The sequence below is a fragment of the Bubalus kerabau genome, chromosome 3, assembly GCF_029407905.1.
Source record: "Bubalus kerabau isolate K-KA32 ecotype Philippines breed swamp buffalo chromosome 3, PCC_UOA_SB_1v2, whole genome shotgun sequence".
In the NCBI taxonomy this organism is placed as follows: Eukaryota; Metazoa; Chordata; class Mammalia; order Artiodactyla; family Bovidae; genus Bubalus; species Bubalus kerabau.
The window spans coordinates 8571748-8595597 of record NC_073626.1 but is presented as its reverse complement, the minus strand read 5'-3'; the positions used below and the strand labels follow the sequence as shown (position 1 = coordinate 8595597).

General features: G+C 42.1%; 1 protein-coding gene across 1 annotated transcript in view; it reads right to left on the bottom strand.

Annotated features, from left to right (window-relative positions):
• PHACTR1 (phosphatase and actin regulator 1) overlaps positions 1–17651 on the bottom strand; it is a 549201-nt gene extending 531550 nt beyond the window's left edge. Inside the window, exon 1 of the mRNA XM_055570606.1 lies at positions 17307–17651. The gene's annotated coding sequence lies outside the window, so the exon portion shown is untranslated. The remainder of the gene's footprint in view (positions 1–17306) is intronic.
• Between the last annotated feature and the right edge of the window lie 6199 nt (positions 17652–23850).

Here is a 23850-nt window from a genome sequence, read left to right as displayed (position 1 = left end):
AATCTTTTGAGTTCTTATCAAGCTCTTGCAAGAGTTGACTTAGAAAACTTACACACTTTTTTAAAGTTACTAGAGACAGAATAAAAACTTGTTAAAGTAGTTTGGGAGACAGGGAAGGAGTAAGAAATCATGAGGAGGGGTATTTTTCTCTTACTGGTAAAGAGCTGTATGCCTCAATTTGCTAAACCTTGAAATGATGGCATTTTGTAAGACTGAAAGACTTCATGTAGGTGTAAGTAGAATGTCAAGGATGAGTCAAAGATTAATACCTAAATTATAGAGTATGATGCGAATTTTATGCCTCTGCCTTGGAAATCAAGTTGGGGGAGAAGGAAGTATTGACTGATTTTGAAAGTACTACTTCTCTTGGGTTATAATTTAATCAGATGGATCATACTCAATTCTGAGAATGGAGAAAGACTTAAGCATGTATTTTTAAATAGTTCTGCAAGTTCTGTCAAGCATATAGCTTATCCACTGGCAGGATAGCTCCAACTGTGCAAAAAGATTTCAAAAGTTTGGAAGTTCCTTATCTCAGAATGCATTGCTCACTAATCAGGATAAGATTTTTCCAAATGCCCAAATCATGCTTTGATTATAGTGGTAATCTCAAAAGTGACCTACCAGTATGATGATTCCTTATGAAATGCTTTATAGAATATCTGCAATTTTTTGTTAAGAACTGCTTGTTAAATCCTTCAAATTACCCTGGGTACCTTTGGATGGTATGAAAGAATTTCAAGAACACTCTCTCTGTCCTTAAGGAGCTTAAACATTCAATAAAAACTATCAAGAGTTGTGCATCTAGGGAAAATAGTTTATTTTCAAGGTACAATAAAATTGCACTTAAAAGCTGAGAATCTGTTAAGTCATAAAGTACAAGGTTCTGAAAACTGAGTGACAGCAATAATACTGGGAATGCAAAATAGCTCCAGATGGTGCAATATTTTAAAGAAATCATTATATCAGCTTAAGGACACAGAATACCGGCTTGAGAAGTTATATTATCCTATAATTCTCTTTAACTTAGAACATAGGCATAATTACCTGCTCACTCCAATTCTTGTAATAGGGTAGATACAATCATTGTTGTTTTTCTCACCTGAATCATTTAATTTTGCAAATATCTAAAGGGAGCCAATTCTGAAATATCAACCCTGCACCCTCTCTGTTCCCTGGTATTTTGTGAGGGTGAATGCTGCTGCTAAGTCGCCTCAGTCGTGTCCGACTCTGTGTGATCCCATAGACGGCAGCCCACCAGGCTCCCCTGTCCCTGGGTTTCTCCAGGCAAGAACACTGGAGTGGGTTGCCATTTCCTTCTCCAATGCATGAAAGTGAAAAGTGAAAGTGAAGTTGCTCAGTCATGTCCGATTCTTAGTGATCCCATGGACTGCAGCCCACCAGGCTCCTACTTCCATGTGATTTTCCAGGAAAGAGTACTGGAGTGGGGTGCCATTGCCTTCTCCATTGTGAGGGTGAGTAGGAGTGAATTTATTTACTTTAGAAGTGAATAGGCTATTGCAAACGGAAGAGAGTTAAATGTATAATAGACATATATTCTATCATATGATATGTATGATAGACTAAAATTGCATGATCACTCTGTGCTCCACTTTCAAATAAATCCATTTCATTTCATTCTCAGAAAAATCCTTTTGGGTGATTTACAGGTCAGACTTGACAGGTTAAAAAAAAAATGAAGCTCAGAGAGATAAAATTACTTGCCTAAAACCACTCAGGGGAGACTTTTAAAACCTGAATTCCATAAAGGAGATAACATTTGCTCCCTGGGTTGTAGAACATTGCTACATGATTGAAATGCAAAAAAGTGAATCAGCTTTCAAAGGAACCCAAGTGTGGTTCAGGGTTCTCATCTTAGCAACTCTCCTTGGGTCTTCCATCTCAAGTTTTAAGAGTCATGATGGCGGTCCCTGATTCAGATTTTGGCTTGGCCATTTATTGGTTCTGTGACTTTGGGCAAGTCAAATAATATTTCTTATTTAACCTCTTTTTACTTCCTTATGAAAAGAATTAATGATATTAATAGCGTCAACCTCAAATGTATGTTGTGAGAATTAAGTGAGCAATATACAGGAAGTGCTTAGAACAGTACCAGGCATGCGGCAAATGATAAATATTAGTTGTTTTTATCTTCATGATTCTCAAATTTTGATCTCCAAACCAACTAGCTCTCCTAAGCTGTACACTCATATATCTTCCTGGTGCTGCTAGGGAGGGCGTTTTCCTGGATAGTCACAGACCTCTCAAACTCATCATGTCCAAAATAGAACTCACCTTTGACTTAATACAAAGAGGTTGTCACAATGAGTAGTGAATAAGCACTGAATAAATTTTAGTGGTTATCATTATGTATTCCCAAGCTATTCTCTCCCCTGTATTCTTTTTGTAAAGGGCACATCATCATCCAGGGAATCTCATCCAGAAAGTTGAGAGGAATCCTAAATTCCTGAATTATCTCTTTTATACTTTCTGTTCCCAATGCCACATCTTTTTTGCTTATTTGAACAGGTTTCTAATGATCTCTGGGAATTAAAGCATCTCTCCCTCAACATAAATTCTTAAAATTCAAACAGCAGGCCATTCACTTGCTTGAAATCCATCACTAATATGTATCCAATCTTCAGGGTGTGTCTGTCACTCCTTTCTCACCATGGTTAACAAAGCCACCTGCTGCTCCAGCCTCACTTCTCAAATGTACCAGATGTTGTAGCCACATGGTCTTCTTCTGAAATTTTCTGTAGATTCTCTTTCCTGAGGGCCATTGCAAATGTTTTTCAACTCAGAATAGGCTTTCCTCCTCATCATGGTGAAGAAATATTTTCATCCAAAAGGTTGAGAAACAATGATTATTTGAATACATTTTTTAAAATTCAAGAATATGAAATCAAATTCAATATAATGACTTTTGGAGGAGCTAAAGATTTGCCAATAGTGGGTGTACATAATTCACATAGGAGACGCTTTGCAAATAGAGTAGAAATTGTTATTACTAACAGCTTTCTAAGTAGAAACTAGTATAATCCTTTGGATGATAAGAAAACAATAATCAGACAAAGTCTCTTTGTCAAAGAATTATGAACCCTGAAACAAACCCAAACCTTAAGCATTAAACTGATGTCACTACCATGGAAAGGACAAAACATTCATGCATAACTGAAATGTCAGTCTCTCCTTTTCACCTAGGTGTCTTGCAAAACCTGATATTAGTTTTTACACTGGTTTCACTGGCATTGATTCAAACTACATGAATGTCTATGAGCACCCTCCTAGAAAATTACCCCTAGTCTCTAGAGAGGGACCACTTGGATTTGATCTGAAAGAGACTATTAGGGAAAATGACAATTGACACATCAACAGGAGAAAAAGAAAAATTGTTTTTAAAAAAATCCAGAAAAGGGTGATTATACCAAAAATTTTGAGGAAGAGAAGAAGCAAAGTTCTAAGCATTCCAGTAAGTGGTTGAGTAAAATATTTTGCATGCACAAATTCAGTAACAGGTCATCTGTGCTGGGTCAGTCTGTCTTTTCATACACAGCTTCTGAGTGTAAACCTAAGTCATTCAAAATGTGCTTCCTTTCAGAGTCTTCTGTCTTAAACAACCCCCAATTAAGAAGTCATCTGAAACCTTCAAAACAAAGATTTGGGCCTTGCTTAGGACAGTGATCTTTGGCGAGTCCTTTCTTCAGGATGCAGTTCACACTTGCTAGTATGGCATGCAGGACCTCTAGATTATTTCCTTTTAAAGTTTTCCTATGTCATTGCATCTCCACAAACATCACCCTGTACTCAGAGCAATATCTCTGGTTTCTAGAGCCATATTGTTCTTCCTGCCTGCCTGCCTTTGTATGTGCTTTTCTTCTGCCCAGAGTACTCTTCTCTCCTCAAATCTCTTTCATCCTTACACACTCTTATGATTCTTAAAGACTGAGTTAACCTCCTGCTGTGTTTCGATCTCTGATCCCCCACATAGTAATAGTCCATGTTTCCATCGTGCATAGACTCTACTGTAATGATGAAGATGATGATGGTGATGTTAGCAAGTATTTCGTCCTAAACTGTGGGCTTTTTGCGATGAGGACTTTCATTCTTTTCTTTATTCTCAATTTCTAATTCAAGATCTCAGCCATAAAACTGTCTATAGAATAAATGAATAAAGAAAGCATCATGGTATTTGCTGCATATTTGCCTTTTAGATGGCCTATATTAAGAATGGCCTTTAAGATATATGGTAGGCTTTCAAGTGTTATTCACTTACGATGGTCATCAATCCAAATACATGTCTGATAGCATGGTTATAGCATGTCTGATGCATTATCTTGTCTGTCGTGTGCAATTTATGCTTGGTCCCAATGTTTGGCTAAAGCTCCTGTCATCATGGCGCAAGCTTTCCTGTGGTTTGCACCTTTCTTTTCCATCTCTCCATCAGCACTGAACACAATGGTATAAAGATGCCTTCTCCTCCACAGCCAGGCTCTGCACAACCTCTGGGGAGCCAAGGTTCAGCTGTGTGGGGTCACTTGTCAAACTTTTAGGGTAATTTCCACAGAAGATTGGAAATAAAAGGGACTCATGGACTGCCACCCAAGACAGGATCCCCAGATTCTGCTGACCTAATATAACTTATATAATCAGATGAGCTAGAAAAATATTGATGATAAGTTTGTTATTAGAACTATATGGAAACAAAATCTTATAGCAAGAAGAATACATACAAAAAGGAAAATAGCTTTGCTGCAGTGATGCAGTAGTTATTTACAGATGACTGTGAAACAGCATATTTGTTTTTTAAGCTGGTTAACCTTTAACAGAAAGTAAGAAAGATGTTCACAGTTGTAGCATCACACAATACACTAGAGCTTCCAAGAGGGGAGATGCAGCCTTCTTCCCTCCGGGCCTTACGAAGCACTCTTCCCTCTTACCTCCCCATCTGAAGCCTAAGCAATCTTTGTAGCCATTTAAGCAAGCAAACAAAAAAAAGGAGTGAAAAGTTTCCCTGAGGGCAAGGTAATGAGAGATGCAATCATTCTGATCTAATTTTTCAGACATTTTAAGTCTTCCCTGGTGGGTCAGATGGTAAAGAATTTGCCTGCAATGTGGGAGATCTGGGTTCGATCCTTGGGTTGGGAAGATCCCCTAGAGAAGGAAATGACAACCCACTGCAGTATTCTTCCCATGGACAGAGGAGTCCGGCAGGCTACAGTCCACGGGACCGCAATAGTCGGACGTGACTTAGCAACTAACCACTGCTGCTGCTGCTAAGTCGCTTCAGTCGTGTCCGACTCTGTGTGACCCCACAGCCCACCAGGCTCCCCCGTCCCTGGGATTCGCCAGGCAAGAACACTGGAGTGGGTTGCCATTTCCTTCTCCAATCCATGAAAGTGAAAAGGGAAAATGAAGTTGCTCAGTTGTGTCTGACTATTCGTGACCCCATGCACTGCAGCTTACCAGGTTCCTCTGCCCATGGGATTTTCCAGGCAAGACCATTATAAAGATAAAAGACCATTATAAAGATAATAGATCTGGAGGCCAAATTTATGTTTATTTTTAAGTCTTTATAGTGCATCTTGCTATTGATCAAATCTTTGCTCTAACAAGCTGAAGAGAAATAATGGTGAAAATTTTGAGCCATAAGAAGGAAGAAAAACACACTTTTCAGTGAAAGTATATCACATCTGTCCTGGCTACTGGTCTCTTTGGGGCATTTTAGTAGAATATCACATAAGTAATGCTGTTCTGTACTTACAGTGATGGGTTTATAACTTGAACGTTTCACTATTTGTTGTAAAATTTCATCTTTCTGCAAATAGGTTTTAGATTTGAGCAATGACTAAGGCAAATGGATACATGAACAATTTGCAGGTAGATCACACTTTATGTCTTAGTTTAAAAATCACCAAAAGGCTCTTTCTATGAAAAGTGTCTTTAGTGGCAATCAGAAGCACAAACTGGACTGGCATCCTAGCTTAGGTGCTGATTGATGGTAAGTTACTGTCTTACTACCTTCTGAACCACTTTCTCTTCAGTTACAGGGAGAATGAGGTTCTCCAGCATTATTTGTTCTCTCCTCTACCCCCACCCCAACCTCTGTCCCGTGTACTCAAGAGTGGGCTTGTGCCATGGACTTACTTAGACTCAAATCATCCTTTGTACACCCAAAGATTCATTAAAACCTTCTGCTAAGTAGTGGTCCCTCTGCTCCAGGCTCATCATGCTTGCTCCTTCCTTTAATTTTTAAAAGTGGAAGAGAGTAATATAAACATTTATTTCCTAGCTAATAAGATTATTAAAAACCAATCCTTTCCTTCTTCCACTCAACCAACACAGGAAAATGGATGTCAGAACCCTCTTTTCCCTGTTCCCTCCTCTTACAGTGGATGAAGTGCCCCTCCTCTAATCTAGGCTTTTCTCTCTCAATCCTGTCCCCTTTCATCTCCCCAGTGACTTCAATCTGTCAATCATCCTTCTTCTCTGGTCTAGCTTCTCTGATATACTTTCAAATTTATAGAAATGTGGTAGGAACAGTATGCAATGGTTTACATTTTGCCCCATCTGCTCCTCTCTCTCTTTTCATAAGGAGTCTCAATTCATCAGGAATCATTTCAATTACACTGGAGCAATACCATACTTCTTTTCTCCTAAATACTGCAGGGTATATTTCCTCAGACATTCTCTGATTTAACCACAGTTTGATGATCAAAATCATGAAGTCTAACACTGAGAACACCACCATTACTTAATCCATGACCCATATTCACATTCCATCAGTTTTCCTAATAAAATTCTTTATCAGTTCAGTCCAGTTCAGTCGCTCAGTCATGTCCGACTCTTTGCAACCCCAGGAATCACAGCATGCCAGGCCTCCCTGTCCATCACCAACTCCCGGAGTTCACTCAGACTCACGTCCATCGAGTCAGTGATGCCATCCAGCCATCTCATCCTCATCCTCTGTCATCCCCTTCTCCTCCTGCCCCCAATCCCTCCCAGCATCAGTCTTTTCCAATGAGTCAACTCTTTGCATGAGGTGGCCAAGGTACTGGAGTTTCAGCTTTAGCATCATTCCTTCCAAAGAAATCCCAGGGCTGATCTCCTTCAGAATGGACTGGTTGGATCTCCTTGCAGTCCAAGGGACTCTCAAGAGTCTTCTCCAACACCACAGTTCAAAGGCATCAATTCTTCAGCGCTCAGCCTTCTTCACAGTCCAACTCTCACATCCATACATGACCACAGGAAAAACCATAGCCTTGACTAGACGAACCTTTGTTGGCAAAGTAATATCTCTGCTTTTGAATACACTATCTAGGTTGGTCATAACTTTCCTTCCAAGGAATAAGTGTCTTTTAATTTCATGGCTGCAGTCACCATCTGCAGTGATTTTGGAGCCCAGAAAAATAAAGTCTGACACTGTTTCCACTGTTTCCCCATCTATTTCCCAAATCCTTTATAGCTATATTCTTTTCCTGGTCTAGGATCCAATCTCAGATGACTTTCACATTTAGTTGTCATACCTCTTTAGTCTCCTTAACCTGGAACAGTTCCTCACCCATTTTTATTTTTCTTGAGCTTGACAGTTTCATAAAATAAGCATCAGTTTTTAGAATGTCCTTTAATCTGAATTTGTCAGTTATTTCCATATTATTTGAAATCAGTTTATCAGGAGGTCCATGATATTGGTTGGTCCCAATATTGGTAGTATTAACTTGGCTAAAGTGGTATTTGCCATATTTCTCCACTGTAAAGGTATTACTTGTTCTTTTGTAATTTATAAGTTATCTGTGGGGAGACAGTTTGAGAGCACGCTATATTTGACTCATGAATTTTAGCATCCAGTTATTTCCATTCCATAGAAAATTGCCTATTTTCTCACTCTTATTTTCCATCCATGTGGACTTATGGATTTTACTTTTAAAAATGGTTTACTATTTCTATCATGATTTATTTTAATGCTCAAATTTTCAAGACTTGGTCACTGGCAGTCTCTTTCTTATATCTTTAACCCTTTCTGCTTACCATTTTCCACCAGCATTTAAACCTACTTAACTCTTTTTTTTTTTGTTGTTGTTGATCATGTATCTTTTTTTTTTAATTTTATTTTTAAACTTTACATAACTGTATTAGATTTGCCAAATATCAAAATGAATCCGCCACAAAACCTACTTAACTCTTTCTAGACATACTTCTCTCTCTTTTACCATGTCTGTGTTTGCTTTCCCCATTTCTTTCTCATTCACTCTTCACCCTACTACAGTCTATCATTCCACTGAAACTTAAGGAAAAAATGACTAAGTTGAGAAAATTTAGAAATACTCATTTTCAATAACACCTCTTCTCCTCTCTCTCTCTCCACCCCTTTCTGCTTTTTTGGCCATGCCATGCAGCATGTGGGATCTTAGTTCATTTCCCAGGGATCAAATCTGTACCCCTTGCAGCAGAAGCTCCGAGTCTTAACCACTGGACTTGGCAACTAAGCAACAGTAACAAATATAAACAGTAATTTAGACAGTGTTATGGATCATTGTGGACTGCCTGGTGGTTCAGATGGTAAAGAATCTGTCTGCAATCCCTGGGTCGGTAAGATCCCTGGGGAATGAAATGGCAACCCATTCCAGTATTCTTGCCTGGAAAAATCCATGGACAAAGGAGCCTGGTGGGCTACAGTCCATGGGGTTGCAAACAGTTGGACACTACTGAGCAAATAACATTCTTACTGCACCTTTTTAGTGTTCTGAGCTCCTTTTTCTACCAGTCCCTTAAGTGTTGGAGTTTCTCATAGCCCTTTGCTCTTCTAACTTTATGGATTCTCTAGGTCCCTGTAGAAGTTTGTATACAATTTTAGTATATGTGCTGCTGAAGCAAGCACAGGAGCTTGTATACAGTCTCACATCTTTCATTACCACCTGCTGCTGCTGCTAAGTCACTTCAGTCGTGTCTGACTCTGTGCAACCCCGTAGACGGCAGCCCACTAGGCTCCCCCTGTCCCTGGGATTCTCCAGGCAAGAACACTGGAGTGGGTTGCCATTGCCTTCTCCAATGCATGAAAGTGAAAAGTGAAAGTGAAGCCGCTCAGTCATGTCTGACTCCTATCGACCCTATGGACTGCAGCCTACCAGGTTCCTCCGTCCATGGGATTTTCCAGGCAAGAGTACTGGAGTGGGGTGCCATTGCCTTCTCCTCATTACCACCTAGATTCTGCTTACTCCAAATTTTGTATTTCCAACAATGACCTGCTTCTTGAGCCTCAGATGTATGTATATCCACTTTCCAGGTGGATAGACCCTTGGGGCATCTTCCAGGCCCTTCACATTCAAAATATTCAGAATGAAGCTGAATCTTGCTTCTGTACATTGACACCAAATTAAATCTCAGAGACAGAATTTTGTGTAAAGTAGAAAAGAACAGCTTTATTGCTTTGTCAGGCAAAGGGGCCACAGCTGGCTGGTGGCGGTTTGGTTGTTAAGTTGTATCTGACTCTTGTTACTCCATGGACTGTGGCCTGCCAGGCTTCTCTGTCCATGGAATTCTCCAGGCAAGAATACTGGAGTAGGTTGCCATTTCCTTCTCCAGAGGATCTTCCTGACCCAGGAATCGAACCCAGATCTCCTGCATTGCAGGCAGATTCTTTACCCACTGAGCTATGAGGGAAGCTATGCCCTCAAAACTGTGTCCCAACCTGGAGGGAGTTGTGAGGAGCTCTATAGTAATGTTTCAAAGAGGACATGATCAGCTAGTGGACATTATTCTGACTGGCTGGTGGTGAGGTAAGTGGAAGTCAGGATCACCAACCATCCTACTGTTAACTTCTCCCACCTGGAGGGGGTTTCAGTAGCTACAAAACAACTCAAAGAGATTGTTATTGTATTCCTTGAGGAGGAGCCAGGGCACTGCCCCAAAGCTGCTCTATTGTTTCTTTTGACTGCTCCTATCTATTCTCCACATCCCTTCCCTTCCCTAGTTAGCAGCTGTTTGAACCTCTGGTTGGAACTCAGGAAAGACCCTGGAAGCTGAATGAAGCCTATTTCCCGTAATCAAGAAATGGGGGACACAAAGGTTTTTGTGTCCAGGAGCCCCACAGGGTCCTGCTTGTTATCAAGAATAAAATTAATCATCCCACTGCATAAACAACTTCCTTCCCCTTGTACCCTGGTCAATAACAAGTACCATACTTATCGGTTTGCTCAAGCCATAAGTCTCATGTTTCTTCTTTCTTATCTAAAGCAAACTAGTCCTTATCCCCTAAGTATTTATCAAGTTTTCAATTTCTCTCGGTTCCATTTTCTATCCTAAAACAGACCATCATCATCTATTTCCTTTTTTGCTCAGTTGCTTCAGTCGTGTATGACTTTTTGCAACCCTATGGACTGTAGCCTGCCAGGATCCACTGCCTGGGAATTTCCTGGGAAGAATACAGGAGTGGGTTGCCATGATCTTCCTGACCCAGGAATTGAACCTATATCTCCTGTGTCTCCTGCATTGCAGGCAGATTCTTTACACAGATGGCCTTCCCAGAAAGCCATCTGTTTCCTAGAATACTGCACTATCTTCCCCAAGCCATTCCCCTGATCTCTGGAATTGCTCTCTACACACATGTATTGGAATTGTGATAGGTAAGATAGAAGCATTTGTTCCTGTTTCTCCCTTTCCTTCCTTTTATTCTCTGAGACTGAGGACTAAATCCGGGTTGGAAGGAAGTTTGAAACACAGGTGGAGCTGCAGTTTTATGAAATTATGTCACCAGAGGAGCATATCTTTAAGTTAAAGTAAGTCAGCTTAACTTTAAAAAAAAATTGTTTTCAGAAGCTGTGGAGAAAAAAATTTACAAATGGGCTATATTATATATTGACCTCATTTGCTTTTAGGACAATAATTAAATCTGTTTTAAGTACATTAATTGTTGACTAATAGATCAACAGTGGTAGACTTGAACAGCTGGGTGACATTCAGGTCACTGTTACCAAGCCCAAGCTTGTTCTGCTTGCCACACAACACACCAATAAACCTTAAGTTGTTGGAAGAAGGAATAACGACTTTATAATCAGAAAGCTAGCAGGTTGAAAAGATGACAAACTAGCTTCTCAAAAAACCTTCTCTCCTTCAGAATTTGGGCTTTTATATACAAGGAGGGGGAGGGGTCCACTGTGGCACCAACCAAAGGCTGAGCAGGACGGTTAACGGTCGCTGGTGGACCGTTGCTCACTAACGGTTGCTTGCTTGGGGGAGGGTCCCCGGGAGTGGCCCCCTGTGGTACCAATCGATGGCGGAGCGGCAGCTCCTGCCTGCATCGCCCCTATTACACCCTGAGTAGAAAGGTGCGACAAGGCTTCCCAGGTGGCGCAGTGGTAAAGGGTCTGCCGGCCAATGCGAGAGGCAGACAAGACTTGGGTTTGATCCCTGGGTTGGGAAGATCCCCTGGAGGAGGAAATGGCAACCCACCCCAGTATTCTTGTCTGGAGAAGCCCATGGACAGAGGAGCCTGGTGGGCTACAGTCCATGGGGTAGAGAAGAGTAGGTCGAGAAGACTTCAGGTCAGAAGTGATTGAACGAAGACGCACACGCACACACACGCTGAAAGGTAACACCAGAGAGCTGTGGAATCTGAAGAGGTACTGGGTGCTCTAGCAACTTCATCCTCTAGCTCTTCTTTTCTGCCAGTTTACTGCCGTATTTTAAGTTTTTTTTTTTTTTTTTAAGGCAAAGTTACAATTAGCTAACTATTCTCCATCATTAATTCATTAACCATGTTCATGAGATTTGACTATCATAAATCAGGGACTTTCTTCTCAAATTGTCCTCTGTATTTCTTTTGTCAACTTAAAAAAAAAAAAGTGCACAGCATGAGATTTAGGTTTTATTTGGGGCAAAACTGAAGACCATATCCTGGGAGACAGTATTTCAGAATAGCTCTGAGAACATGCTCCAAGGAGGTAGTGGGGGGGAGGTTAATAATATCTGGTTTTGGTGAAGGGGGAATACATGCAATCAAGCACATATTTTTGCAGAAGGATTCTGCTAGTCATGAGGAGCAGACGTCACCATGAAGGAATTTAGTGCTTTTCTAGAGATAAGGAGATGTAAGAATTGGACTCATAAAATCAGCTCCTGATAATGTCTAACTATATGAAGACCTATCCTTCAAGTTTTTCCAAAGCCCGGAGTGCCTCATTTCTGCTCTCCACCCACCCTGAACTCTCTTCAGGGGATGTTGAAGGTCAGCAATTGCAGAAGCTCATGAGTTAATCCTTGTAGAGGGAGATGGCAGGTGCCCTTGTGAAAGTGAAAGTCGCTCAGTCATGTCCGACTCTTTGTGACCCCATGGTCTGTCCATGGAATTCTCCAGCCCAGAATACTGCAGCTGGTTGCCATTCCCTTCTCCAGGGGATTTTCCTGACTCGGGAATCAAACTGGGGTCTCCTTCATTGCAGGCAGATTCTTTACCATCTGAGCTACCAGGGAAACCTGGCAAATACCCTTGGTAAGTACCAAGTTGAAGTTGACACGTTCCCACTCTTTGCCCTTCTTCCATGAATACCACCTTCCTTCCATTTCTGCCTCTTCCTTCTCTTGGTTTCAATTTCTCCTCTTCTTTCCTCTTACCTCAGCTCTCTTTCACCTCACATTCTTCACTATGCATTGGATTGGCCACAAAATTCATTTGGGTTTTTCTGTCAGCTCTTAAGGAAAAACTTGAATGAACTTTATAGGCAACCCAATATTTCTTGATTTTTTTTTCAATTTATCTCCAGAGTACTAGATTTTCTCATATTTAAAAAATGTTCAGGGCTTCCCTGGTGGCTCAGTGCTGAAGAGTCTGCCTGCCAGTGCAGAAGACACAGGTTCAACCCCTCATCTGGAAAGATCCCACATCGAGCCTGTGCTCTAGAGCCTGGAAGCCACAACCACTGAAGTCTGGAAGCCTGGACCCTGTGCTCCACAACAGGAGAAACCACCACGAGAAGCCTGCACATCACCACTAGAGAGTGGCCCCTGCTCACTGCAACTAGAGAAAGAAGTCCATGCACCAAGACCCCACACAGCCAAAAAATAAACTTTTAGAAATTATAAAAAACTTTCACCATTCACAGCCCTTTTGTTCTTATTGCCTATCATATCTTTCCTAATCCCCACTCCTATTCCTTCCCCTGCCTCATATTACACTCAAGTTGTTCTCACTAAAATCCCAATAGAAGTGGAATTCATGGCTTAACTGCTTTATGGTCCACTTTAACTCTTCCGCACTTCCACTCCATTTGGGGGTGTTTTCCTAGGGTTGCTGGTATGACTATTGCTGCTTCCTCTGACGGGACACTCAACAGACGGGCCCATCACCTTCCAGCACTCTGGCCGCCCTCTTACGTTTGTGTGCCAGGAAGGGAAGAAGGCCTTCAAGACAGGGCTACGCTTCCACGTTTTACAGTTGAAGGGGAAATCACAGTCCTCTTAAACCTCGGTGGAGGACGATACTCTACTCTATTTGCCTTGTTCATCCTTCCTCTGCACAGTGTTTCCAGCCTCTTTTAAACCACCCTGTGGACGCAGTGCCTGAATTCACCATTGAGCAGAGACCTCCCCCTCTTTCCTAGACTGGACACTGGGGGACCAAGGTCCTGTCACTTCTGGAACTGTGGGTTGGCATGGCCTCCTGGCACTTAGTCATCCGATCTGGGCTTCCCACAGTTGGAAGACAGCAGGGATTAGGGTGGAAGTTGGGGAGGTGTGTGTGTGTGAGGGAATGATCATGATTTAATTGCTGCCTGGAACACCCTCACTGGTGGTGGGATTGCTCTGAGTCTCTACACAGCTTGATCTTGTGCCAGGAGATCCCACTGGGCACCATGCTGCTCTTTGCTGTACCAGCAAAGAATACCAGAGGGGTTGATATTTCTTCTCCTTCTTAACCCACTAGGACCTGAGCCAAGAAAGTGGGGGAAAAAAAAAAACAAATTTAGAAACATTTTTTTTTCTCCCTGGGGACATTCATTTCACATATAAATTTTTCTGCATTTCTTAATCAAGTGGCATATGATGTCCATTTAGAGTTGCCCCTTGCTCAGTTTGCAATCTCATGCAATTCCTGACAGAGGAGAACAAGTCTACAAACCAGATGGAGAAATAGAAGAATGCTGTCCTGAAGCCAGGGGGTGTGCTGAGCATCAGGGGAATAAAGTTTGGGACTTCCCTGGTGGTGCAGGGGTTAAGCTTCCATGCTTCCAATACAGGGGGCATGAACTTGATCTCTGATCAGGGAACTAAGATTCCTACATGCTATACGTGGCCAGGAAAAACAAATAAACACAAAAGAAAATAAATTTCAACATAGGAGCAAAACACTGAGAAGCTGCCTGTGCTTTGTAATTTTGTCAGGACTCCCAGAAAGACAGCAAGAGGGGTCCCGGCTGGACTGTCCCACACTGTCCTTAAGAGTTCACCCTACACTGTCCTGGCATCCAAGAAGGGAAAACAATTTTTTTAATCACCAAATTCCTCAAATAGCATCTTCGCCTTTGTTTCAGGATTTTAAAATCCTGGGTTTCAAGGTCAATAGATTAATAGTCCCAACTAATGTGCTGCAAATCTGCAATTAAAAAAAAAAATTATCCGTCTCCTGTGACTGGTGTCTACTAGCCTATCACTTCGTATCCTTCCCTGGCTTTTTCACTGGAGATCCAAATGTTTATTTTGAATGCTGCTCAGAAAAAGAGGGCAGAAGTGAAGATGACTCTTACTGTCAAACATCAGTTGGTGTGAGAGCATCTGTAAAACTCTCTCAAAACAGAAAGTGAAGAAAAAGTACAGGAGTGTGAGGCGTCCAAATGTATCTTAAGTGTTATATTGATAGAAAAAGGGATGTTTGCTTCTGTTAATTTCTTGTCAAACACACTTCTCTCTCCTCCCTTTTACTCTAGCTTCTTAATTCATGTTTATACGGTATATCTGGGAACATAATCTGAGTTCTTTGCAAGTTCCAAAATATTTGTTGTCCTTATACAGGAAAGACAGCTTGGGTGGGTCTGTAATTCTTGGGTCATGCTCTGAGGTAGGCGGAAAGTATGCAAAGCCATTAAACATAGCAGGATATGCAGAGACCAGGATATAAACCTAAAAGCCTTTTTATATGGCCTGGGTTTTCTGTAACTGCCTCTTTGCCTGGGTTTCATGGACAACTCTCTACGGGAGATGTCTTAGTAGAGAACCAAAGGCCACTGGCCCAGTGATCTGCTTCATAGCAATGCTGACTGCAGAAATCAGAGTGGACACATGGCTGGCCGCTGTATTTTAATCAACCTTGTGAGGCACTTGCTTAACCATCCACATCGGTCGGCCAGCTTGATCCATCTTAAGAACACCTGCTACTGGCCGGGTCTCATTATCTGAGGGAAGGTGAAGGTCAGGGATCACGGGATGGCTCTGATGGGGCTGCAGACAGCTGGCAGACAGGACATTGCCAACTCTGTGAAGGTGGTTTTACATCAGCTCCCAAGACTGGTCCTGCTCAATCATCCACGTGCTCTCCACCCCCACCAGCCCAGCTCCTTGGAAGAACTGACTTTACCCTTGCAGGCAGTGCTCAGTTTTCTGAAGGTTTGCTTCTAGCCTTCTTCCCCACACACTGACGCACTGTCACATTCAGTGACTGTTTTCCATTTTTCTGATCGGCTATATCATATACGCCCTCATTTTAAACCTCATACATTCCTGAATGTTTTACCTGGGGGTCCTGTATGGTTTTGTTGTTCAGTCTCTAAGTCGTGTCTGACTCATTCTTTCATGACCCCATGGACTGTAGCCCGCCAGATTCCTCTGTCCGTGGAATTTTCCAGGCAAGAACACTGGAGTGGATTGCCATTTCCTTCTCCAGGGCATCTTTCTGACTCAGGGATCGAACCCACATGCCCTGCATTATAGGTGGACCCAGACCTGCCCAGCACAGAATGTTCAGGCACTTAACTCTTGATGTACCTGAGCTCCACCCAGGTATTGGCTCCATTACAGTTAAACTCCGCTGGTCCCACACTGACATCATCTTCTTTGGCACCCTGTATTTTCCCTAGGTTGACAGTATCTCCTAGGCAACAAAACGTGGGAGCCTCCTTAATTGCTCCATCCTCTAAGTCTCCCACAGAAAATAAATCTCTAAACCCCATCAATTTTTCACTTTATAACTGTTTCTCATGCCATCACATTTTGTCACCTGACCAGCCCTATCCTAAAACAGATACACTCTGGCAGGGAATATCGTACCAGCCCCACGATCACTTTGCCAGTCTTGGGCATTCTTCCCTCGCAAATTCATCTTTTGCAAAGCCAGTGGGGTGATCTATCCAAAATATTAAGCTGACCGTGTCATTCCACACCTCGGAGTCTTTTGCTGGGTTCCCAGGACCTGCAGGTGAATCCAGAGCTCCTTAAGGTGGAACAGGTGCCCCACTGCATCCGGCCCCATGCTCCCTCCAGCATCTGCTTCTGTATCTCGTACTGAAATGACACTGGTGTTTCTGAACTCACAGACCACGCCTCACTTTCCCAGGTTTGCTCACGCTATTCATCTGCCTGCACGGTTTTCTTCCTTATTCTCCTCATCCTTTAAGAGAGGCTTCAAGTCCTACCTCCTTGGGAAGTCTACACAAATTCACCCTCGCTGCTGCTCACATCCACTCTGGTAGGTGACGGGATCTCTTGCATGTGTGCCTGCTAAGTTGCTTCAGTCGTGTCTGATTCTCTGCAACCCTGTGGACTGTGGCCCTCCAGGCTCCTCTATCCATGGGATTCTCCAGGCAAGAATGCTGCAGTGGGTCACTCTGCCCTCCTGCAGAGGATCTTCCCAACCCAGAATCAGAGCCTCTTATGTGTCCTGCATTGGGAGGCAAGTTCTTTACCACTAGCGCCACCTGGGAAGCCCCATGAGATTTCTGGGGTTCCCATAACTTGTTATCTCCCCTCTACTTAAACTGACAATAAGGCTTTGGGCCATTTACGTCTCTCCTCCACTAGGCTTTGCGTTCCCTGAGGTCAGATTCTGTTACTTTCATCTTTGCACAACCAAGCACAGTGCCTAAGGGAGCATGCTCTCCGCTGATGGTTGAACGACCAGCTTACTCAGTATCGCTAGCTTTTAGTTTTTTTGGGTAAATCAAGATGTAGGAAAGAATAGGAAAGACAGAAAAGAAGAATTTCACTGAAACTGTCTCATTCTGCCTGACCCACAGCAAGCCAAAATGCTGAGACCCCAAGGCTTACAACAAAGAGCTCGATTCCTAAGGCAGCTAAACTAGAAGACTTAGATTATTACTTACCCCATTCTCATTACTTAGGAGACCATTCCTCCAATCCACTTCATGGAAGGTAAGGGGCTGGGGGTATTTACAGATGAATAATAATAGGAGCCGAGCAGTCTCAGACGTGGACAGCTTGGGGAATGTGGGGACTGTGGGGAAGTGTGATGGCAAAAAGGTATGGTCATCCTAGTTCTATGCAGGCATAATTGGGCCACGGGCCTCTCCACGTTCTTAGGGTGCAGTTTTGGGCCCTCTGATGGAGAAAATCTGACCTTCATGCGTGCCCGGTTGGAGAGTCTGTGATCCTATCCAGTCCGAACTGGCTCAGCCTGAACTAGATGCAGCTGACTCCAAGTTCTTAGAAAACACTTGGGGAAAACATGCCATTTGAAGGGCATGCGAGTCTTAAAAAAAAAAAAAAAAAAAAAAAAAAAAAAACGACCTTGATTACTCAGGTGAAATGCATTTGACTAATTATTACCCACGGTTTCAAGAACGCATCATTTATATTTGCTACACCTGACTATAAGTGTAATTGCTTAAGAGAAACACAAGTGAGGGGGTAACACAAGATTGAAAGCAGGAGGAAAGGGGACGACCGAGGATGAGCTGGTTGGATGGCATCACCGACTGGATGGACATGAGCTTGAGGAAGCTCTGGGAGTAGGTGATGGACAGGGAAGCCTGGCATGTTGCAGTCCATGGGGTCGCAACGAGTCAGACACGACTGAGTGGCTGAACTGAACACAAGGCGGGTATTGAAGGTAGCAGGGATGGGAGATGGGCAGGGGAGAGGTCAGGATAAAGCTCTAGGAGGACCTAACATTTAAGCGGGGGCTTGAGGAAAGGGAGCAAGAGGTCTGGCTAGTAAAAATGGGCTCTGGAGCACCATCTAATGGTGCTCTTTTGTTTATAATAAAACAAGCAGCGTTACAAACATAGTTAAAACAACAACAAAACCCACTGAGTCCTTGCTTATTCCAGCAGTGGTCATGTATCAGCCAGTGAAGTACTGGGTTCTTATCTAGGGCAGGCAATTTAGAGAGGGAATTACCATGAAAGGAGAGTGAAAAATGGTAGGAAAGTGCCCTAGGAAGAGAGTCACACTCTTAGATGGAAGGCTGTCCCTACCAGTCATTACTCGGTAGGGAACAAGCTCGCTCACTTCAGGCCATAAGCCAGTCCTGCTTGCTCTCTGGATGGTGTCAGTGACTCAGCACTTTGCAATAAGCAAGGAGCCACACACCCATCAGAAGTACAAAATGAGATTCTCTCCAGGGAACCTATGCAGTCCTCTCACAGCCCATGGACCCTGAGGCCATCAGCTCCCCTGGCTTAGTTCTGTTAAGAAGTTTTCCAAAAGCAGAAGTCTTTGGAAAAGAAGGGAAATCTTATTCCAAGCAAGGAATATCAGGGGGCTTGAAACTGAAAGAAGGTAGGTAACAAGCCAATAGTGGAGCGTAAGAATAATGGGAGATGCAACTGAAACCTTATGTTAAGTGAACTGGTATGATATTTGAACTCTGGGTTTTTCCTCCGATGCTATGTGTGGGTAAAAGCTGTCTGGGTAAAAGGCCAGAACTGGGTGCTGAAGTCTCACTGCAGTTGAGTCAGATAAGGACATGGCTATCACCACCAATAAAGCAATCTATGCCACAGGTTGGGCACCTGCTGGCCCAGCGCTGCGACCGGTGCCCCTCTGCGCGTTAGCGGTGGTCCCTGCAAAGGCAAAGCAACTGCTGCCACCGCCAGAGGCGCCCTGTGTGGACATCTTTTCATCTTTAGCTCCTCATTCCTGCTTGAGTGGGTGCCTTTGATGGTTCAAGCTTTGGGTGTGTGACAGGCTTTCTGCCAAGGGAGCCTGGCAAAACAAACATTGCCCGTTCTCAGCTTTTACTTTGCCTCTCAGAGAGCTTATCTGGTGGGGGTTTCCCCAAGCACAGATGGAACTAGGCAGCTTAAATTTTTTTTTTAAAGACAAATTCCAACATACTATTATTTGAATCAAACTTTTCAGTTGTAATTTTTCATTTCCTTACTAAAGTAAGATTAGAATTGAAAGTAATACATATCAATTACACACTAACTCAATAATATTACAAGCTAATTTTAGTTTTACAGTCAAGGCAATTGCTAACCTCAGAATAGATTTTTTTTTCCTACAAATTTTCACTTAAAAATCAGTTTGGAGCTCGTATGTTCCCCAAAGAAATATTTTTTTTCACATATAGTTTTCTGGGCCAGGAAACAGACTTCAGTTTAACTCCATATGTATCAAGGGTAACAGAATGAGGGAGGGATGTAACAATGAACTTACATGTCCATTGTTTTTTCAAATGCACATTTCCTTCTCTTTTTTGCAGTAGCTTCTGAATGCATTTTATGCAATATGATTGGGGCTGCTGCTGCTGCTAAGTCGCTTCAGTCATGTCCAACTCTGTGCGACCCCGGGCAAGAACACTGGAGTGGGTTGCCATTTCCTTCTCCAATGCATGAAAGTAAAAAGTGAAAGGGAAGTCACTCAGTTGTGTCCGACTCCTAGCAACCCTACCAGGCTCCTCCATCCATGGGATTTTCCAGGCAAGAGTACTGGAGTGGGGTGCCATTGCCTTCTCCGTGATTGGGGCTAGAATCCTCAAATTCATTGCATGTTACAAGATACTTGTCTTTATACAGAAAGACAGCTTAGCAGGGTCTACAATTCTTAAGTCATACTTTTTTCCTTTGAGGACTTTAGCGCAGAACTCCGTGTTCTAACTCTGTAGCAAAGTTTGAGACCAGTCTAATTCTTTTTCTCTTAACATTTTTACTTGCATGTTAAAAGATTCTTTATCTTTGAGGTCCAGTAATATTACCAATTGTTTATCCAGTGTTGGCTACATCAACTTTCTTCCTTCACCCTCAAATTACCTTCCACATTTTCCTCCTCTTCTTCAGAAGGAAAAGTGAAGCTAAGTTGTGGGTATCCAGCCCTGTCCCCTTCACCTACTCTTGGACCTTGTCCGTTTAGTTACGCTCACCTGACTTGTCCATATCCTCTTCTCTGTGGGGGCCCCTTTCTCCTGAGTCATCAGGCTGTCTTCTCCACATCATTAAAAATGACATTTTCTCTGACCCGATAAACCTGCAAGCTTCTGCCTTTTCCCCTCCCTTTGCATCACCACCAAACTCATTAGAAGAAAAATGTACCATTGTTATCTAAATAATGAGACCTTGCAACTCATTTATCCAATCCATAAATGACGAACATATGAAGAAGGAAAAAACCCAATATGTTGCAGAGGAAGGACTGTTTTGCTTCAGAAGCATCCTTCAGCATTTACATTTGTAAAATCTGTTGGAGAACATGGAAGGTAACTCAAAAAATAACCAGTTAAATTAAGGCCGCCAAACACCTTACGTTCTACTTTTACACCTTTCTCCCCTGCATGACTGAAAATTTCTTCATTAAACTGGAGCTTCCTTAAAGTTCAGGATTCCCCAAGCTCCTAACACGCTGCTCGCTCTACTTGTGTAGGATTTTGTGTCTGAATCGTCACAGATATTTATTCAAAATTCAGACCTACCCCAGAATTCTCTGTGGCCAATCCACTTCAATTAGCTTGAAGTCAGCTGACCTACTAGGTGAAGAATAAACAATGAGCATACGAGGATGGAAAAAAGCAATATATTGCGGAGGAAATCCCTGCTTTGCTACACAAACATCGTCCGGTAATTACATTGGTAAAATCTGTTGGGGAATGTGGAAGATAAATGAAAAAATAAGCAGTTATTTATTTGGAGTTATCCGACTCCATTCTACCCCATCTCCACTTGCTTTTCCACTTTCCTCCTCCAGGGCAAGTCAACCCCAGCGGTTGTCACCTTGTTCCAGGCAGGTGACTCCCAGAATCCCATCTCTGACCTTTCACACAACACCTTCTCTATTTTTTGGCCTGATATCCTTATATGGGGGTCCTAAATTTCAATATGTCAAAATTTCAACCTCAAACTCATACAAGACCAGTTTCTACCTTCCTGCTTTTTTTTTATATACTTTTAAGTCAAATATAGTTGAATTACCATGTGTTAATTACTGCTGTACAGGAAAGTGACTCAATTATACATACATATATATCTCTACCTATATATGTATATATTATTTTTCTTTCTTTGGGGGCTTCCCAGGTGGCGCAGTGGTAAACAAACCCACCTGCCAATGCAGGAGATGGAGATGCAGGTTCAACCCCTGGCTCAGGAAGGTTCCCTGGAATAGGAAATGGCAACCCACTCCAATATTCTTGCCTGGAAAATACCATGGACAGAGGAGCCTGGTGGGCTACAGTCCATGGGGTCGCAAAGAGTCAGACACAACTGAGCATGCAGGGCACTACATCTTTATCCATTCATCTGTTGTCTATCTCCCTCTTGACTCCTCTATTTTCATGACCATTTTTACTAGCCTCATGATTATGCAAGCCCCTGCCTTCTTCCAATGTGTCTCTTAATACAGTCACTTGCCAGGTTATTATCTTCCACTTTTGTAATAGCCCTCAAATCACTTTCCTCCCTCCTATTCTCCTAGACATCATGAGGCTTTAGGTCCTTATTTCTCCTTGGCTTAGATATTAAAGCAGCATCTCCTGCCAATCCATCTTCCCAACATTGCATATACATTGCTGTCAGAATAATCTTCTCAAAAACACTGTGGCTCTCTATTGCCACCAAATGAAAAAGAAAAAAAAAGCAGAAAACAAAAGCAACAACAAAATGAAAGCTTTCTCTGGTTTTTAAGGGATATTGCAATATATTCTTTTATTGTTCTATCTATCATGCACTCCAAACCAAACTATATTCAGTGTTCCTGCTCCTCCCCTGAGCAAGGGTCTGTGTCAGGAATGCATTCTATGGAGTGTTTAGAGAGAAAATGCTCTTCAGTGCTCAAGACTAACATCACCTTATCAAAACCTTTCTTGATCTCCTCAGCTGGATGTGTGAGCTTTTCCTTTGAGCTGTCTTAGAACATTATTAGGACTCTTCTTGTGACATTATTCTGTTCAAAATATATTCTGGTAATGAAAGGAACTGTGATGTCTCCCACAGGGGGCTGCTATTACTGAACCCAGGAGTCACATCTGATATATGCCTACATTGGCCATGATACTTCTCCCTGAGTACACATATGTGTCTGTTAGAACCAAAGTGAGAAAACACACATCTCTCTTCAAACCATTGTTTTTAAAGAAACAAAAATACTACATACTCAAGGTCATTTTTAAAAAGATTGTTACCTAGTATTTTAAAGAGATTGTTCCAGTTTCCTTTGAGAGTTACACTTGGACTATTTAAGGATATTTTTTGTTTGTTTCTGTCTTCTCTGTGTGAATTGTGAAATCAAAGACAGGTGGAATGGAGGAAGCCAAAGCGAGCTAACTCAGCCAACACTGGCAGCTGTCTGTCACTGGAGCTTGTTGCCTTGAAAGAGGAAGTTGTTTTTCCGCATTGCACCAGAAAAATAGCAATGCAAACACACTCGATGGGAGGGCTATCCCAGACATAGGAAATTACTAGAGGGAATATTTTTCCTTTGCATCCTTTCCTGATGGTCCTAAGAATAATGAGATCATTTGAAAAGAGAATGAAAGAGAAATTTCTGTAATTATTTGAAAATAAAATATTTTAGAAATGTCTATTCAGTTGCTGACAACAAGGGTAGTAATGAAATTCATTAATATTCAGGTATCCCAAACACAAGACATACTTCTCAGATTTCCAGAGAACAAACCTCAGCTTTCATTTTAGTAAGGTTAGAGTACAATTTGGACAAACCCACATTTTCCCAATAAATACAATAAAGCTCCAAATGCCCCTCTTTGTTGTTGAGTTGTTAAGTGTTCAGCTGTGACCCTGTGGACTGTAGCACATCAGGGTTCCCTGTCCTTCGTTATCTCCCAGAGTTTGCTCAAATGCCATGTCCATTGAGTCAGTGATGCCATCCAACCATCTCATCCTCTGTCAACCGCTTCTCCTCCTGCCTTCAATCTTTCCCAGCATCAGGGTCTTTTCCAATGAGTTGGCTCTTCACATCAGGTGGCCAAAATATTGGATCTTCAGCTTTAATATCAGTCCTTCCAATGAATATTCAGGGTTTATTTGCTTTAGGGTTGTCTCTATAGAATATAATTTTGTAAACAATCTTTCAGATTGTTTCTCAAGTAGATGTAGGCTATTTGTACACTTAGACATGGGCTTCTAACATAAATTGGATTAAAACTCCATTTAAAAGAATTTACTTTTTTTTTGACACAAAACTTTAGTTTTATAACATGTAGGACATTTTTGAACATTTCAACTTTCTGAAAAAATTGAAAGAATTTTGCAACAAATGCTGATCTGCATCAACTCTACCATTACCTGTTACTATACTCGCTTTATCACCTATCCATTCTTCTGAAAAATGGATCCTTGGAAGAAAAGCTGTGACAAACTGAGCATATTAAAAAGCAGAGACATTATTTTGCCAACAAAGGTCCATATAGTCAAAGCTATGCTTCTTCCAGTATTCATGTATGGATGTGAGAGT